At 41.7% G+C, this 19999-nt stretch overlaps 1 long non-coding RNA gene across 1 annotated transcript; it reads right to left on the bottom strand.

Annotated features, from left to right (window-relative positions):
- Nucleotides 1-1488: 1488 nt before the first annotated feature.
- Nucleotides 1489-10849, bottom strand: LOC128642135 (uncharacterized). Its single transcript, XR_008399626.1, has 2 exons — nt 3531-10849; nt 1489-2692 (listed from the first exon to the last, which is right to left on the bottom strand). It is a non-coding gene; the product is annotated as an uncharacterized LOC128642135 (long non-coding RNA).
- Between the last annotated feature and the right edge of the window lie 9150 nt (nt 10850-19999).

Raw genomic sequence — 19999 nt, 5'->3', positions numbered from 1 at the left:
TCTAAAAACCTGTCCATTTTACACAATTTTTCTGGGACCACCACGGGGTCACAATCATCCAGCGTAGCTAAAACCTCCTTAAGCAGGACGCGGAGGTGTTCCAGCTTAAATTTAAACGCTAAGGAATCTGAATCTGTCCGTTGAGAAACTTTTCCTGTGACAAAAATTTCTCCCTCGGACAGACCATCCCTCACTGCCACTTCAGAGTGTTGTGAGGGCACAACAGATAAATCGTCCAAAGCTTCTGATTGCTCATCCTCTTTTTTTAAAACTGAGCTATCACGCTTTTTTGGAAAAACTGGCAGTTTGGATAGAAATGCCGCAAGGGAATTATCCATGACTGCTGCTAATTGTTGTAATGTAATAGGGCACAATGCGCTAGAGGTACTAGGCAACGCTTGCGCGGGCATAACTGGTGTCGACACATGGGGAGAGGAAGGAGGACTATCCTCATTACCTTCCGTCAAAGAATCATCTTGGGCTACATTTTTAAGTGTCACTGCATGGTCATTAAACACAAATGCAATGGGGGTACCGCCATGGCTTTTAAACACATAGAACAAGGTCTATCTGTAGGCTCAGACATGTTAGATAAACTTAGATAGCACTCAAATACAGAAAAATACACTTTTTGAAAAAACGTTACTGTGCCTTTAAATAATAAAAAGCACACACTTTTTTACCAAATCTCAAAAAAACATCCGATCTTTATGAAATTTACACCATATTTACACCATATGATCCTAATGCTTTGAAATGATTGCACACCAAGTTTCAAGCCAATTAACCCCTTATTGCCCAAACCGGAGCAAATTGAAGCTGGCAACCGGTTTAACACACTACCTTCCTTGGGGATTAGTTTTGGAACGAAAATAAGCCTCCCTGTAGTCCTCCTGCAATCTCTGGACTCTACATGTGAAGCTGCATGAAGCTGTCTTGCAAAAGAACTGCGCAACTGAGGCGCGAAAATTAGGCCCCCTCCATCTTCACTCCGGAGTTGTGGGGCCTTCCTAAGCCAAATTAGGTGTCTAAAATTATTCCAGGCGTATAAAACCCCTAAAAAGTGTTCCAAACACAATAAACACTTGTGCAAATGTCAGATTATAGTAAAAAATAATCGATTTTCCCCATAACAGTGTCCACCAGTGATTTAAGCCCTTTTAACTAAGCCATCCTTCTATACTGAGTCTCAGAATATGGCTTACCTTCCCACATGGGGATTTCTGTCAGTCTTCTAGCATTACCAAGTCTTGTTAGAAAAAAAGTGACTGAGCATACCTTATGCAGTTAAGCCTGCAAACTGTTCCCCCCAACTGAAGTTCTCCGGTACTCAACAGTCCTGTGTGGGAACAGCAATGGATTTTAGTTACAACATGCTAAAATCTTTTTCCTCAGCAGAAATCTTCATCACTTTCTGCCTAAGAGTAAATAGTACTGTCGTGAGTGAGCTCGTCTCAGGTGCAGTAATAAAGAGGTCCAGACCAGATATTTATCAAACAAGGGCTCACCTCAGGAGAGGTAATCTTTATTACACTGTTGCAACAGTGTCCCAGCACAAAAAACAGTAACGCAAGACTAACACATTTTCATATACATGCATTTTTATACTATTACAGTTCCTTACAAAGCAGAGAGCTAATTGGCTGATAATGATTGGCCAATAAATCTCACGTGATTAGTGGTTACTAGGAAAGGGGAAAAAAAACAGGTCCTCTATGTTAAAATTTATGAGATATGTTTTCTTGGAATGTGACCAGAGGCTAGCTGGCTAATTGGATTGAGAAGCTGATACTGTACAGAGAAGCCTTGGATTTTACCTTGAGTTTCAGATATTTAGAAAACTTTGTATGGGAGAAGCCATAACTTTAAGATGTACTGATACATACTTATTAGGCTAAAAGTAAGTTGTTAAAGATACATCACTTATTGGAAAATACAGAAGTAATATATCTGCAGTTTCAGAGAAGAGTTCAGTAAAAGAAAAGGAAAAGTTTGGTTAAACATATAAAATAATGAAAATATAATAAGCAGCTCATAACATTCCCCCCTTTGATCGCAAACGTCAAAGTGCCGCGATCACAAAAAGTAAATGCGACTCATGGCGGTTTGACAATCACAATGCTATTAGTACATGGGTGCTCGCGTCCAAGATGGTTCACAGGATTACAAGAGGGTAAGCAAAAACAAAGTAGGAGTGAAGTTATTAGGTAGTAGGCAATTCCGCTATTACCGGACGCTAGTCACCATCGGGTGGAGTAGACAACTACCTAAACATTCCTATGCTGTATATGTGTGTGTGGCATGACATATGTGTGTGGCATGACATAGTGCAGAAACATCCCCTCCTAGATTTATTAACAACAATTAACAATCCCCATCATTCTTGCAGAGTTGATGGCGAATAGTGGGTTGTCAGGCAGTATCATGGCATGTTTGGGAGGTGAAGGAATTCTGCACCTGTGAAGGAAATATAGAGAGTGTAAGTATAAGGTAATGCAATATGAAAGCAAAATAAAACAATACAGAAAGACAATGAAGAAATAGAAACCACCAGGGAGGGAAAAAGGAGTGGGTTATGGGTATACAGGCTACGACCGGGGTGGCCATCAAGGTAGATGATGGTCCATGGTCTCTCCGTGGCCAGTTTCCCAATGTAGGAAAGTTCTAGACGATCCTAGGGACGTAGTGCATCCTGCATAGGGATAAGACAGGGAATTTTAGGGCACAGCTGGTGGGTGGGTAATAACATTGTAAGATCAAGAGGTCAAAAGAGACATAGAGTAGGAGAGAAGTAGGTGAACTCAGAAGAAATCAGGGTCAAGAGAGATCTCAACATGGTGGGGAGATTCAAAACGGATAGAGGGAAACAATTATTTGGGAGAAGAATGAGACACAGTGAAAACATTCTTGCATGTAGAGATTGGACCAGGTACACATTGTATACAGCAACACATCAGTATAAGGCATACTATAATAACAATGCCATACAGAAAAAGGGAGTGTAACCATCCCAAATTAGGTAGCCAATCAAAGAGATGGTTAAAAATACCTCCAAGGCCAAATTTGTCATCAATCACATCTTGGACATTCTGGGATAGGGACCTAATAACTGAGATGGTGACTCAAATTAAGTGATTGATCAGTAACATAGGTACAACATTCTTTGCTCACAAGACTACACCCCCCCTCCCCTCCTTGGGATGCCAGGAGGTAATCAAGGGCCATCCTATTCTGCAATGCTAGTTGTCTAAGCTGTTTCAACTCTTGGGCCACACTCTGAACAACTCCTGCACTCTCATTCATGAAGGTCTGTAGTATCACAGATAACATGATGATGTCCTGATGATTCAGGTAGACACCAACGGCCGGGAGGATAGCTCGACCAGTTGAATCTCCAGCATACTGTTGTACAAGGGGGAGCAGCGAGCTTCCAGATTCACGTTTATTGCGAATTGGGCCCAAGGGCAGCGTGGGGACAACACGGATGGCTGGGGTTACCACACCCAGGAAGCAGATGGCTGTATAGTTACCAGGGAGGACTGACACCGCTGTCTGTCCACATATCCAATACAACCCAGGGAGTGGTCTGCTGAGGAAAGATTGTACAAGGGATGGGGAAACAAAAGTACAATTGGGGCCCTGGAGGAAACAAAAAAATGCAGTGAGATTATGATTCACAGTCAGGATCATTCCAGAGAAATTTACCAGCTGGAAATGAGTGCCATTACTGGAGATTACATACTCACATAGGGAGGCACCCAACCGCACCATACCTTGGCCAATTTCCCTGCAGATAGTACCATATGAGGTGCCTCCCAAAGAGATAAAATTACCTGATAGGTTGAACAATGGTGTACCTGGAGGAATAAAAGTAGACAAATCAAAGGTAAACAAATCAACATTAATACCCATAAGAGGAATACCCCCCTTATGATGAGTGGGAATGCGAGCACAAATATAACAATTGCCCTCAGTGTGATGGGCTATAGTTTGGAGTAGGACAACGTGTGAGTTTAGTCCCCATTCACCTAAAGAATAGTTCTCTGTGGACAATTGGGCATTAGGTAAATTATCATTATGGGGAAAAGAATAATGGGGTAAATAGGGGTTGTGGCAAAGGTAGTTATATGGGAACGTCAAGCAAGAAGGGGTGACTTTCGTTTCTCAGCTACCCACTTCATAATTTTCAAACCACATTCACTAGTGGGGCTATGCAAATAGACTGGATAACAAACCCCTTAGGACCTTTAAATACGAACTTTAGGGTCTAGTTCTTTCTTTCCACTTGGCCTGATCTTTCTGGATGCCAAGGGGTATGGAGATGCCAAGTAAAGCCTAAGGCTAATGTCAGTTGCTGAATAATATTACTTGTGAAATGTGTTCCTCTGTTAGATTCAATTACTCTGGGAGGCCAAACCTGGGTATGAGTTCTTTTAGCATTCACTTGGTAACTTCTTGGACTTTCACAGTTCTTGTAGGAAAGGCCTCGACCCATCCAGTAAGTTGGTCCACTATCACAAGTAAATGTTTGAAACCCCTACAGGGAGGTATGTCAGAAAAGTCAATTTGTAAACATTCAAAAGTTTGAAATGCCCATGGGCATCCGCCTGGTGGGCCTTTAGGTTCCCCCCTTGGATTGAATTGAGCACTTCTCACAATTCAATACAACCCATTTTGCAGCTTGATGGGGGGGGGGGAACCACTGTCTGTTAAGGGTTTCAGCAAGTTGTGTGGTACCTCAGTGTGTTTGGTTATGCAGAAAGGATAGCATAAGAGAGAGGTGTGGTTGAGGTAGAGCAGGGCATCCATCTGGAGTGGACCAGATACCAAAAGAGTCACAGGTAAGACCAAGAACAGTCCAGAGGTGAACAGTTTGTTCAGGAAGAGAAGTGTAAAGAGAAGACAATGTAGTGTCAAGAGGGTGAGGTTTGTGAGTGGGGGTGAGAGAAGGATAAATGGCAGAGAAGCTGCATGCTAAGCAATTTGATCAGCATAACTATTACCAAGTGAAATGGGTTCCTGTGAGTGGGTGTGTGCTTTGCAATGCATGACAGAGATGGAAGTGGGTAAATGGATTGAGTCAAGGAGTGCAGGAACTTGTGGTGCATTGGCAATTTGGGTACCAGCAGAAGTTAGAAAACCCCTTAATTTCCATAATTGACCAGTGGCATATACAATCCCTAAAGCATATTTACTATCAGTGTAAATGTTTACTGACCTGTCCTTTGAGAGCTGACAAGCAAGTGGGAGTGCATGTAGCTCAGTCACTTGGGCACTGTAGTGAGATGGGAGGGGCTCGGCCTCTATAACAGAATCTGTCATGACTACAGCAGAAACATTTACCATCCTCAAACTTCCATCACAGAACAGTGTCCAATCCAGGCTAGGTAGAGGCACATCAGAGAGGTCATCCCTTGGTTTGGAGGAAAAGAGAGATACAGATAAACAGTCATAGTGTGGGGTACCATCATCAGGCAGAGGTAACAAAGTTGCTGGGTTGAGAGAGGTACAGTGGATGATAGTGATATTAGAAGGTACAAGAAGCAATGTCTCATACCTAGTGAGACGTTGGTTTAAAAAAATGTGTATTTTTCTGATTAAGAGGTATACTGCGTGTGGCACATAAATGTGTAAAGAATGTCCCTGTACAAGCTCCTTTGCCCTTTTTTTTCTTTTTGAAATAGCTGATTTAGTCTGTGGTATACCCACCTATAGTAACAGTTTGATACTGGAGTCTCATCTATCAATCAACCTAAGTAAACAAGCCAGCATAAGAAACCACACTCACAGTGGGGTGCAGGATAGTTAAAGGGACAGTTTACCCAAATTAAGAATATTTTGAATTGAACTGCTTGACATAGTTAAATATACTAGTGCTGAGCATACAATAAACTTCATTTTCTTTCTCTGTAAATATTTTTTGAAATCTCAGATTTTATATCATTTTGCCTATACCCCTTTAAATATTTTTTTTTCTACGGCCACTCTGTTTTCCCTGCCTTCAGTGCATAGCACATGCTCCACCCCCTGACTCGGTGTTGAGCAGTTTTTTCTTTTAGAGCTTGAATACATTCAGGTCAGTGAGATCTCTCAGTTTGCAACTTATTTGAAGAGAAAAAAAGAAAACGTTTGCATCATGCAATCCACTCCTGTATTAGAACAGACTTTTACACAGACCTGTATGTATTCAACTCAGAAGTCAAATCCACATCGGCATGAAGCCTCAATTAGCTGGAAAACAAATGTAACTTTTTTTTTTTTTATTCTACTGCTAGTCTCTCAGATTTTATATTATCTATATATACAAGGAAAGGTCTGCACAAGGTGATTATGTAACCAAACTATTGTAAAACAAACTAAAGTAAAAATATAGAAAATGATCCAGGTCTTATGCAATTATTATGCTCCCAGAGACAGGACCAGTAAACACAGCAGATTTGCATAATCAACAAATGCAAGATAACAAGACAATACAATAGCATTTAGTCTGAATTTCAAATGAGTAGTAGATTCTTTTCTAACATATTTCTAAGTTATGTATATTTCCACACCCCCTGTACTATGTGATAGCAATCAGCCAATCACAAATGCATATACGTATAGTCTGAGTTCTTGCACATGCTCAGTAGGAGCTGGTGACTCAAAAAAAAAATGTAAATATAAAAGACTGTACACATTATTTTTAATCGAAGTAAATTGGAAAGTTGTTTAATATTACATGCTGTATCTGAATCATGAAAATTTTATAAAACCTGAGTGCCCCTTTAAATGTAAAGTGTGGGGAGTGATATTTAAATTTATTTTGTTAGCTGCTGATTGTGTGTGCACATTGGAGGTTTACTGTCTTTAGCATATCATTTACTAAAGCACTTTGATTGGCCATGGGGCGGGGTAATAGAGCATTGTAGCACTGCCCTTTTATCAGGGCATTCCAGGGACATTTAGCTGAACTGCAAAGAAGAAGATAAAAAATGTAAAAAAAATAATATATTTTACAAACTACTACATTTTATGTATTATCTCCTTTTCTTGTTAATCCAGTGTTATTGCTGCTCATGAACTCCCATGAGTGAACTGGTCCTTTAAGTAATAAAATGACAATTTTCCATTGCTCTGTCTAAGCACTGAGCTCCGATTTTACAGACAAATATAACACAATGAGATATTCTTATTATCTAAAATTCAACCCATTGCAATCAACTGTGTTTTGAAAGCATAAAACCAGCTACTTCATATATATACAAATAAACTTGCAAATGCAATTTCTCCTATATTTTATACTATGCAGCTTGCATAACAAGTCATTGAAAATACATTAATATTAAAACAATTTTACAGTGTACTGTCCCTATAAGGGCTGACCATTTATCATATTACATATTCAACCTTATTGTCTTATTTACCATCAAAACTCCACCTCCCCACTGCATCACAACCTGCATATACTTAAATATTTATTGCAAAAGAAACAGACCCAAATACTTACATCCTAATGACACACAGTCCATAATACAGCAAAGAAGCAGAACTCCAATGGCAAACAAGACAAGTTTTTTTTACCTTATTATCTTTTCCACAAACATACTTAACCCATTAATCATATACAAGAAAAACTCTCATATTTACTAGAGCGTGACAAAAATCACACACCATCGCACTTTCCTTAGTTACTTCACTTGCATATATTTTATATGCCTCAAACAGATGGAAACACATTAAATCTCTTATCAGCGCATACATAAAACAAATATCACTTAAAACTAAAAAAAAATGCTATTATTGGCACACAAAATTAAGAACATACTTATGACTTTAAAACCAAGTTACAGCAATTACAAGCAAATCATTACGTCATCAAATTTCTTAGCTAAGAATCCCTGATACACACACACAGCTCCAGCCTGCATCAAACATCAAGGCCAGCTTTCTTTTGCAGCGATTGTACACAAAAATTCATATCAACTCGCATACCTCAAATATTTCACTCCCAGTATTTATTCTAAAGCAATGTTAACATACATGAAACTTTTAGTAATACAGAAAACACATTTTAATTTGGGTTTTGACGTCCGCAACCCTACTATTCTCAAACAGATAATAGTAGTCCATCTGGTCAGGGCATATATCAACCAGAAGATTGCGGAGGGCAATTAATTTAGGGAGCTCAAAGGACCCAAACCTCGGCCACCTTAATTCAGGATCAAGGCTGAGAGTATAGGAAACTCAGAGCTCTGTGCACAAAATATAAAGTCTATTTTTTTTATAACCAAGCAGTACTGAGTTTTCCCTAATTTGCATATACTTTAGCAAGGGGAGAGTCTTTGTCTACTTTAGACAGCCGGGATCCCATTATTATATCCCTGTTCCTTAAAGTGAATGTAAATTTTGATGACAAAGTGCCCAGTCTACAAAAATTCAACCAAAAACAGGGGCACTTTAACTCCTCAAAATCCACACCTCACTTTAATCCCTAATCAAGTCCCTGCAGTTTTCGGACGGACATTTCCTTAACGTCGCTGCTTAGCGGGAGAGATTAGCACTATAGTCAATCAAGTCCCTGCAGTTACCGGACGGACACTACCTCAACGTCCCTGCTTAGCGGGAGAGATTAGCACTATAGTCAATCAAGTCCCTGCAGTTACCGGACGGACACTACCTCAACGTCCCTGCTTAGCGGGAGAGATTAGCACTATAGTCTCAAGTCACAATATGTCTTGGATCACTATTTCTGCCTCTGTAAAATCCCTACCACCTGAAACTTTATTTTATAGTGGGCTGGCACCCTAATGGTGTTTAACTGCCAGACAGATGTCCCACTGAATTTAATAGTGATCCAGTATATAAAACAAAAACAGGGAAAAAGACCCACAACATATATTACACGTACATGAACACAAAAGACAAGAAGACACTCACAGACTGGTCCAAGGGGTAGATTGTGTCCGTTGTTTGTGGTCTGTTCCTCAGGACGTACTCCCTTATCGCCCCCCCGGGACTCCCTGACCAACAAGACAAAACCTCCCACAGGTAAGCTATAGACCTGAATCAGATGGGTGCGCGCAGATATTGGTTCCCAGCCAGGGAGGCACGGAAAGGTCGACCTGAAGCACGTCCCACCAGAGTCGCCAAGTTACTGTCGTGAGTGAGCTCGTCTCAGGTGCAGTAATAAAGAGGTCCAGACCAGATATTTATCAAACAAGGGCTCACCTCAGGAGAGGTAATCTTTATTACACTGTTGCAACAGTGTCCCAGCACAAAAAACAGTAACGCAAGACTAACACATTTTCATATACATGCATTTTCATACTATTACAGTTCCTTACAAAGCAGAGAGCTAATTGGCTGATAATGATTGGCCAATAAATCTCACGTGATTAGTGGTTACTAGGAAAGGGAAAAAAAAACAGGTCCTCTATGTTAAAATTTATGAGATATGTTTTCTTGGAATGTGACCAGAGGCTAGTTGGCTAATTGGATTGAGAAGCTGATACTGTACAGAGAAGCCTTGGATTTTACCTTGAGTTTCAGATATTTAGAAAACTTTGTATGGGAGAAGCCATAACTTTAAGATGTACTGATACATACTTATTAGGCTAAAAGTAAGTTGTTAAAGATACATCACTTATTGGAAAATACAGAAGTAATATATCTGCAGTATCAGAGAAGAGTTCAGTAAAAGAAAAGGAAAAGTTTGGTTAAACATATAAAATAATGAAAATATAATAAGCAGCTCATAACAGTACAAACCGGCACTATTTTAAAATAACAAACTCTTGATTGAAGAAATAAAAACTACAAATCTAACACCACATACTCTTTACCCTCCCGTGGAGATGCTACTTGTTAGAGCGGCAAAGAGAATGACTGGGGGGGGCGGAGCCTGAGGGGGGCTGTGTGGACGGCTCTGCTGTGTGCTCTCTTTGCCACTTCCTGTAGGGATTGAGAATATCCCACAAGTAAGGATGAATCCGTGGACTGGATACACCATGTAAGAGAAACGGGCCCAGTCCAAAGGGATTGGCAACGTCCAAAAACAAAGAATATAAAATTCTTCGAACCACACCTCCGAAGAAAAAGGAGGGGCCTAAAGGGGAACGACCCTATGGGGGAAAAACTTTATTTAAATCTCGCTTGCTATCACAAGCCATGACAGAAATACTACTTGCTCGGGTTCCAGAACCCCTACACAGCTCCCTGCTAAGAGGGACCACTCCCAAACCAGGGAGATAGACCCTAAACTACAGCTGTCAGATCCCACCGGTCGATACCAGAAGGGACAAGCGGATGTTTCAAACCTAAAGGTTTGAAACCGAACCGCCCAGGACTAATCCAGATCCGAACTCTAAGACAAGAGACATGGTCATAAACTAGACCCCCAGAACCCGAGACCGGTCGAAGTTCAAACCCCCTGAGGAACTGTCAAGTTACCTCATACGGAGAAGTGCACCCTGGGCAGTGCATACCAATGTCCCTGGACATTGGACACTTGAATAGATTGAGACCAAAGAGTCTGGAAAGACATCTTAACAGGCCTAAGAAAAGGGCAACCAGCACCCGGTGGAGCGTCCGAAACCAGGACCCTCTGCTTGTAAACCCAACAGGCTTGATCTCTTAGAGAGTCAAAGGGCAACCCCCCCCCCCTGCTAAAGGTCTAGGGATTTGGACCTGTGACCATGGTCTTTAGAACAGGCTTTATTGAAGTCAGGGTTTTTACCAACTGAGTTACCTCTCCGGCCTACAAGCCCTTAGGATGAGAAGTGATATCACCAAGACCCCTTAAGGATCAGCTTCCTGGAAAATCCTGTACCTCACAGGAAAGTGTGGGAGCCTCACAACTCCTGGCAGACCAGTCGACCAGGAGATGCCGGGGGGAAAACAACCCCTGCGCTCCCCAGAGAGCGTGCAACATACTAAAAAGGGAAGTGGTAAGGAAGATACAGATGACCCGACCACCCAAAAAGGGCAACAAGTAGCCCCAGCAGCCTACGAGAGGTACCGCGACTAGGCCACAAAAAAAGAGACATCCAGAAGATATCAAGAGTGAAAACAAAAATCGTCATCCATCTGGTACCCCAGACGCCCAGAGGTCATCCAAACCTTCAAATCCATAGGAAATGGAGGAACTTCGGTTCCAAGGCAAAAAGGCCTCTCACAAGGAGCCTCAGCAGGCTCCAAGTCTGGAACTCCCTCGACAGTAGGAACAGGAGGAGGACCGATGTAGTCCCTCAGTCTTCAAGTAATGGTAACAAGAACAAACGAACACTTATCAAAGTGAACAACCCAGCACCCGACAAGGTAACCAGCACACCGGCACTACGTGGGTGACATGAACCATAAGGAACAGCAGCTAGCGCACAACCAGTACCTGCCTGGTTCGAGAACACTCCGAAACCGTCCAAAGTCCAAGAAAAATCTAAGCCCCCGAAGGGATCGATAACAAACTATAAACATAACTATGTCATTATATAGTACTGCGCAACTTCCGAGAAAGTGCTCAAGTGACCATAAAATCGCAAGTATCAGTTCCAGAGAAGAAACGTTCTTAAAACGGAAAAATTAACAGACATGAGCTTCATAAAACAAATTAAACACATACTAACCAGATCAAAGAAAATGAAGGCAGCACCCGAGAGTGAACGCCCAAGGAGAATGGGCGCGCTAATAGTACCAGCCGATCAGAGGCCCTATTCTCCTAAGCTCAGAACTGGAACAGATACTTAAAAGAAAAGAAAAACGGAGACGTCAAGGAGATTGGCTTCATCCCCATACGTCTAACCCAGTTTGCCACCCGGCCCGGAAGACCGAGAATCTCTCGGCCCAGTAGGACCGGAATCCTCCAGCACCGCCAAAACATGCCTTAGTAGTACATGAAGACGTGCCAGTCTATAACGGAAAGCAAAATGTTCCCCCTCCGGATCGATGGACGACCACGGCCCAGAGGGAGGGGTCCCTGAAGCCTCAGAGGCCATCGCTTCTCCAGAAGGTCGAACTGACTCAGGCGATCTCACCCTTGACGGACCCTGGTTAACAGAACACGGACAGTATCTTAAAAATGCAGAACCGTGCCGTAACCTCTGGAAGAAACAGGCCACCTTCCGGAGGAGTAACGGCCATAGGGACACCTGCTTGCATAGCAAAAGACGTTTCTGGGGCACGCTCCTCATGGGACATGGAATGCTCAGGGGCGGATGGCTCAACACACTCTACATTCCCTGATTCGGGGGAAGAGTACTCTAGAACGACAATTGGAATATAACTAATGGGCATGGATAACCCGGGCCATTTCATACTCCTCACAAGACGTATACTCAGAGTCGGAGATTTCCGTCTCTAAAAAAAAATCAGAATCCTCCATAACTTGGAGATTGCAATATGGACTAAAGCTTAACGGCACCTTACACCTCAATGGCTGGGGCACTCACCAGTTCCTGTGAACCAGACAACCAACGAACAGACTCTCTCCGTCGCCACTCAGTCAGGGTACGTAAATGGAATTACATGACCACACCCAGTCACGAGGTGCACCGTGTTAGCCAGCAAAAAAAAAATGGCGCGCCAGTCCAAAAGGACCGCGCAGTTTGATGATAAGGCTGTTATGTTTTGAATAGCGATGAGCCCAAGCATCACTACACATTAGCAGACAGATCACATAACAAACATGATTAAAGTCCCCCCTGTTCAATAACCCCCACAGGAGATATTAACCCTTGATTCCATTTTCAGATAAAGGAGTCCCACTGGGACCCTGACTTCTTTCGTTAACATTACATTCACATATTGAAATAAAATGAAACGATCTTACCGGAAAACAGGAACACGGCCCTTCAAGTGTGACAGATAGTAGCATCGACTTGAGTGAATAAAGGCAGGCAGCGAAACTTGTCAACGCTGATTGCAAAGGAGCTGTTAACATGAGTCGGGATGGTTTTGCAGAGAGGACACTTCCTGCATCTCCGGACTCTAACTTTCATCCTTGCTCTCACTGAGAGGCTAACAGGATTACTTAAAGGGACAGTCTACACCAGAATTGTTATTGTTTTAAAAGATAGATAATCCCTTTTTTACCCATTCCCCAGTTTTGCATAACCAACACAGTTATATTTATATATTTTTTACCTCTGTGATTATCTTGTAGCTAAGCCTCTGCAAACTGCCCCTTTATTTCAGTTCTTTTGACAGACTTGCAGTTTGGCCAATCAGTGATAGATCCCAGGTAACTGCACGTGCACGAGCACAGTGTTATCTATATGAAACACATTAACTAACACCCTCTAGTGGAGAAAAACCTGTTAAAATGCATTCTTAAGAGGCGGCCTTCAAGGTCTAACAAATTAGCATATGAACCTCCTAGGTTAAGCTTTCAACTAAGAATACCAAGAGAACAAAGCAAAATTGGTGATAAAAGTAAATTGGAAAATTGTTTAAAATTACATGTCCTATCTGAATCATAAAAGTTTATTTTGGACTAGACTGTCCCTTTAAAACTCCAGTACCATTTTGAAGAATACTACCCTCCATAAGAGACTATCTTCAATCTTCTGACACTTCTCTGCCAACCTCCTGTGACGAAAGGCAAAGAATGACTGGGGGATGAGGGAAGTGGGGGAGGTATTTAAAGGGACACTGAACCCACATTATTTCTTTCATGATTCAGATAGAACAGCAATTTTAAGCAACTTTCTAATTTACTCCTATTATAAATTTTTCTTCATTCTCTTGCTATCTTTATTTGAAAAATAAGGCATCTAAGCTTTTTTTTTGTTCAGACCTCAGGACAGCACTTTTTTATTGGTGGATGAATTTCTCCACCAATCAGCAAGGACAACCGAGGTTGTTCACCAAAAATGGTCCGGCATCTAAACTTATATTCTTGCATTTCAAATAAAGATACCAAGAGAATGAAGAAAATTTGATAATAGGAGTTAATTGGAAAGCTGCTTAAAATGTCATGCTCTATCTGAATCACAAAATAAAAAATTTGGGTTCAGTGTCCCTTTAAGCCTTTGGCTGGGGTGTCTTTGCCTCCTCCTGGTGGCCATGTTCTGAATTCACAAAAGTAATGAATGCAGCTGTGGACTCTTCCCGTTTAAGAAGAAAACGATATATTGTTACAAAAACACTCCCAGATGGGCTATATAAATGAATCATCTACAAAACATTTATGCAAAGAAAAAACAGAATTTATGCTTACCTGATAAATTACTTTCTCTTACGGTGTATCCAGTCCACGGATTCATCCTTACTTGTGGGATATTCTCATTCCCTACAGGAAGTGCAAAGAGAGCACACAGCAGAGCTGTCCATATAGCTCCCCCTCAGGCTCCGCCCCCCAGTCATTCGACCGACGGTTAGGAGAAAAAGGAGAAACCATAGGGTGCAGTGGTGACTGTAGTTTTATAAAAATAAATTTGAACCTGACTTAATTGCCAGGGCGGGCCGTGGACTGGATATACCGTAAGAGAAAGTAATTTATCAGGTAAGCATAAATTCTCTTTTCTCTTACATGGTGTATCCAGTCCACGGATTCATCCTTACTTGTGGGATACCAATACCAAAGCTTTAGGACACGGATGAAGGGAGGGAACAAGTCAGGTAACCTAAACGGAAGGCACCACTGCTTGCAAAACCTTTCTCCCAAAAATAGCCTCCGAAGAAGCAAAAGTATCGAATTTGTAAAATTTGGCAAAAGTATGCAGTGAAGACCAAGTCGCTGCCTTACAAATCTGTTCTACAGAAGCCTCATTCTTGAAAACCCATGTGGAAGCCACAGCTCTGCTGGAATGAGCTGTAATTCGTTCAGGAGGCTGCTATCCAGCAGTCTCATATGCCAAACGGATGATGCTTTTCAGCCAGAAGGAAAGAGAGGTAACAGTCGCTTTTTGACCTCTCCTCTTGCCAGAATAGACAACAAACAAGGATGATGTTTGTCTGAAATCTTTGGTTGCTTTTAAATAGAATTTTAAAGCACGAACCACATCGAGATTGTGTAATAGTCGTTCCTTCTTAGAAACTGGATTAGGACACAGAGAAGGAACAATGATTTCCTGGTTAATATTCTTATTAGAAACCACTTTCGGAAGGAAACCAGGTTTGGTACGCAAAACAACCTTATCTGCATGGAACACAAGATAGGGTGAATTACACTGCAAAGCAGACAATTCTGAAACTCTTCGAGCAGAAGAAATAGCTACCAAAAACAAAACTTTCCAAGATAATAACTTAATATCTATGGAATGTAAAGGTTCAAACGGAACCCCTTGAAGAACTGAAAGAACTAAATTTAGACTCCATGGAGGAGCCACAGGTTTATAGACAGGCTTGATTCTGACTAAAGCCTGTGCAAACGCTTGAACGTCTGGTACTTCTGCCAGACGCTTTTGTAACAGGATAGACAGAGCAGATATCTGTCCCTTTAAGGAACTAGCTGACAACCCTTTCTCCAATCCTTCTTGGAGAAAAGACAATATCCTGGGAATCCTAATCTTACTCCACGAGTAACCCTTGGATTCACACCAACAAAGATATTTCCGCCATATTTTATGGTAAATTTTCCTGGTGACAGGCTTTCTAGCCTGGATCAGAGTATCTATAACTATTCAGAGAACCCACGCTTAGATAGAATTAAGCGTTCAATCTCCAAGCAGTCAGTTGCAGAGAAACTAGATTTGGATGCTTGAATGGACCCTGTATTAGAAGATCCTGCCTCGATGGCAGTGTCCATGGTGGAACAGATGACATGTCCACTATGTCTGCATACCAAGTCCTGCGTGGCCACACAGGCGCTATCAAAATTACCGAAGCCTTCTCCTGTTTGATTCTGGCTACCAGCCGAGGGAGAAGGGAAAATGGTGGAAAGACATAAGCCAGATTGAAGGACCATCTATCAATGCCGCCGTGGGGTCCCTGGACCTGGATCCGTAAAGTGGAAGTTTGGTGTTCTGACGGGACGCCATCAGATCCAACTCTGGAATGCCCCATAGCTGGGTCAGCTGAGCAAAAACCTCCGGGTGGAGTTCCCACTCCCCCGGGTGAAAAGTCTGACGACTCAGAAAATCCGCCTCCCAGTTGTCTACTCCTGGGATGTGAACTGCAGATAGATGGCAGGAGTGATCCTCCGTCCATTGGATGATCTTGGTTACTTCCTTCATCGCTAGGGAACTCTTTGTTCCTCCCTGATGATTGATGTACGCTACAGTCGTGATGTTGTCCGACTGAAATCTGATGAATTTGGCCGCCGCTAGTTGAGGCCATGCCTGGAGCGTGTTGAATATCGTTCTCAGTTCCAAAATGTTTATCGGGAGAAGAGATTCTTCCCGAGTTCATAGGCCTTGAGCTTTCAGGGAGTCCCAGACCGCACCCCAGCCTAACAGACTGGCATCGGTCGTGACAATGATCCACTCCGGTCTGCGGAAGCACATTCCCTGAGACAGGTGATCCTGAGACAACCACCAGAGAAGAGAATCTCTGGTTTTCTGGTCCAGTTGTATTTGAGGAGACAAATCTGCATAATCCCCATTCCACTGTTTGAGCATGCACAGTTGCAGTGGTCTGAGATGAATTCGGGCAAAGGGGACAACGTCCATTGCCGCAACCATTAATCCGATTACCTCCATGCACTGAGCTACAGAAGGCCGAGGAATGGAATGAAGAACTCGGCAAGTAGTTAAGTTTTAACTTCCTGACCTCCGTCAGAAATATTTTCATTTCTACCGAGTCTATTAGTGTTCCCAGGAAGGGAACCCTTGTGAGCGGGGACAGAGAACTTTTTTTCGACGTTCACCTTCCACCCGTGAGACCTTAGAAAGGCCAGAACGATTTCTGTATGAGCCTTGGCTCTTTGAAAAGACGACGCCTGAATTAAGATGTCGTCCAGGTAAGGTGCTACTGCAATGCCCCGCAGTCTTAGTACCGCCAAAAGGGACCCTAGCACCTTTGTGAAAATTCTTGGAGCAGTGGCCAACCCGAAAGGAAGGGCCAAGAACTGGTAATGCTTGTCCAGAAAGGCGAACCTTAGGAACTGATGGTGATCTTTGTGGATAGGAATATGAAGGTACGCATCCTTTAAATCCACGGTAGTCATATATTGACCTTCCTGGATCATCTGTAAGATTGTCCGAATGGTTTCCATTTTGAATGATGGAACTCTGAGGAATTTGTTTAGAATTTTTAAATCCAGGATTGGCCTGAAAGTTCCTTCCTTTTTGGGAACTACAAACAGGTTTGAGTAAAAGCCCAGTCCTTGATCTACAATTGGAACTGGGTGAATCACTCCCATCTTTAGAAGATCTTCTACACAGCGTAAGAACGCCTGTTTCTTTGTCTGGTCTGAAGACAAACGAGAAATGTGGAACCTTCCCCTTGGAGGAGAGTCCTTGGATTCTAGAAGATACCCCTGAGCAACGATTTCTAATGCCCAGGGATCTGGAACATCTCTCGCCCAAGCCTGAGCAAAGAGAGAAAGTCTGCCCCCTACTAGATCCGGTCCCGGATCGGGGGCTACCCTTTCATGCTGTTTTGGTAGCAGCAGCAGGCTTCTTGTCCTGTTTACCCTTGTTCCAGCCCTGCAAAGGCTTCCAGGTTGCTTTGGGCTGGGAAGTGTTACCCTCTTGCTTTGCGGTTGCAGAGGTTGAAGCAGGTCCGCTCCTGAAGTTGCGAAAAGGAGCGAAAATTAGCCTTGTTTTTGGCCTTAAACGGTCTATCTTGCGGGAGGGCATAGCCCTTTCCCCCAGTGATATCCGAAATAATTTCTTTCAACTTGGGGCCGAATAGGGTCTTTCCCTTGAAAGGAATATTTAGTAATTTTGTTTTGGACGACACGTCAGCCGACCACGATTTGAGCCAAAGCGCTCTTCACGCCATAATGGCAAAACCAGAATTTTTCGCAGCTAACTTAGCTAATTGTAAAGCGGCATCTGTGATAAAAGAATTAGCCAGCTTTAGAGCATGAATTCTATGAATCATCTACAAAACATTTATGCAAAGAAAAATCTAGTGTACAATGTCCCTTTAACTTACATGCTGTGATTTGTTAGAGAACAACTTTTTTAATATGAGCAACCCTGCAGTGCTGTGCGTTTAACCCCCAACAAAGGGGCCAAATACATAGTTAAAGTATTACTCAGGAGCAGCAGAGCACTGCTGGTCACAAGCGGAAACTGCCTCTGATTTAATTAGCAGTGTTAGTTGCACGACCCAGCTGGACCACTAATGCTGCTGATTGGATCAGCATCATTTTCCACTTTGTACCAGCAGTTCTCTGCAGATCCAGACTGGTACTTTACATGTCAATCCCCTTTGTGGGGGTTAAAAACAGTTAGAGCAGTCATTTTATCACTAGTAATGCTGCAACCATTAGAGCATTTTATTTCATCACTATAATGGTCCTTTAAACACATAGCACTGCAGGGTCGCTGGTAATAAAATGACATGCTCTTACAAATTAGAACAACTGTATGATACTTAAAGGGACAGTCTAGTCAAAAATAAACTTTCATGATTCAGATAGGGCATGTAATTTTAAACAACTTTCCAGTTTATTTTTATAATCAATTTTGCTTTGTTATCTTGATATTCTTAGTTAAAAGCTAAACCTAGGTAGGCTGCCTCTTATCTGAATGCATTTTGACATTTTTTTCACCACTAGAGGGCATTAGTTCTTGTATGCCATGTAGATAACATTGAGGTCACGCACGTGAAGTTACATTGGAGTCAGCACTGATTGGCTAAAATGCAAGTGAAAAAGAACTGAAATAAGGGGGCAGTCTGCAGAGGCTTAGATACAAGGTAATCACAGAGGTAAAAAGTACAGTATATTAAAATAACTGTGTTGGTTCTGCAAAACTGTGGAATGGGTAATAAAGGGATTATCTATCTTTTTAAAGAAAAATTCTTGTGTAGACTGCCCCTTTAAATTACAGTTGACTTTATATTAGGAAAGGATGGGAGCACTTTACTGTGAATTGTACACAGGGGCATAGAATGTAATCTATGGAGGCAAAGTTGCATCTGTTTCCAGGGAACCTAATTTCCAAACAGCACCAGATCTCAAATCTGCTTGTAGAAATCTGAATTTCCAGCAGGTGTCACCAGGGAACATGGTTGAAATAGAGAATTACATGATGAATTTATTTAACACTGAGATTGTTATATGAAATGTCTTATTATGGGTCCTAAAATAACTTAATATGCAATATACTTCCATTGATTAGTTTGTCCCTTTTTCTAGCAATTTAAAAAGGGACATAAAACCATTTTTTTTCTTTCACGATTTTAAAAGCTCATGCAATTTTAAACAACTTTCTAATTTACTTCTATTATTTAATTTGCTTCATTCTCTTGATATCATTTGCTGAAAAGCATATCTAGATAGGCTCAGAAGCTGCTGATTAGTGGCTGCACAGATGCTTGGCATGATTGGCTCACCCATGTGCATTGCTATTTCTTCAACAAAAGGATATCTAAAATATGAAACAAATTAGAAAATAGAAGTAAATTGGAATGTTGTTTAAATTGTATTCTCTATCTAAATAATGAAAGAAAAAAATGTGGGTTTAAAGGGACAGTCTAGGCCAAAATAAATTTTCATGATTCAGATAGAGCATGTAACTTTAAACAATTTTCCAATTTATTTTTATCACCAATTTTGCTTTGTTCTCTTGGTATACTTAGTTGAAAGCTATACCTAGGAGGTTCATATGCTAATTTCTTAGACCTTAAAGCCCACCTCTTTCAGATTGCATTTTAACAGTTTTTCACCACTAGAGGGTGTTAGTTCACGTATTTCATATAGATAACTTCACGTGCATGAGCACAGAGTTATCTGGGAGCAGGCACTGATTGGCTAAACTGCAAGTCTGTCAAAAGAACTGAAAAAAGGGCAAGTTTGCAGAGGTTTAGATACAAGATAATCACAGAGGTTAAAAGTATATTCATATAACCGTGTTGGTTATGCAAAACTGGGGAATGGGTAATAAAGGGATTATCTATCTTTAAAAACAAT

This window comes from Bombina bombina, chromosome 11 (assembly GCF_027579735.1).
Source record: "Bombina bombina isolate aBomBom1 chromosome 11, aBomBom1.pri, whole genome shotgun sequence".
NCBI classification, from domain to species: domain Eukaryota; kingdom Metazoa; phylum Chordata; class Amphibia; order Anura; family Bombinatoridae; genus Bombina; species Bombina bombina.
The sequence above is the reverse complement of the archived record's forward strand: the minus strand, read 5'-3'. Positions and strand labels throughout refer to the sequence as shown.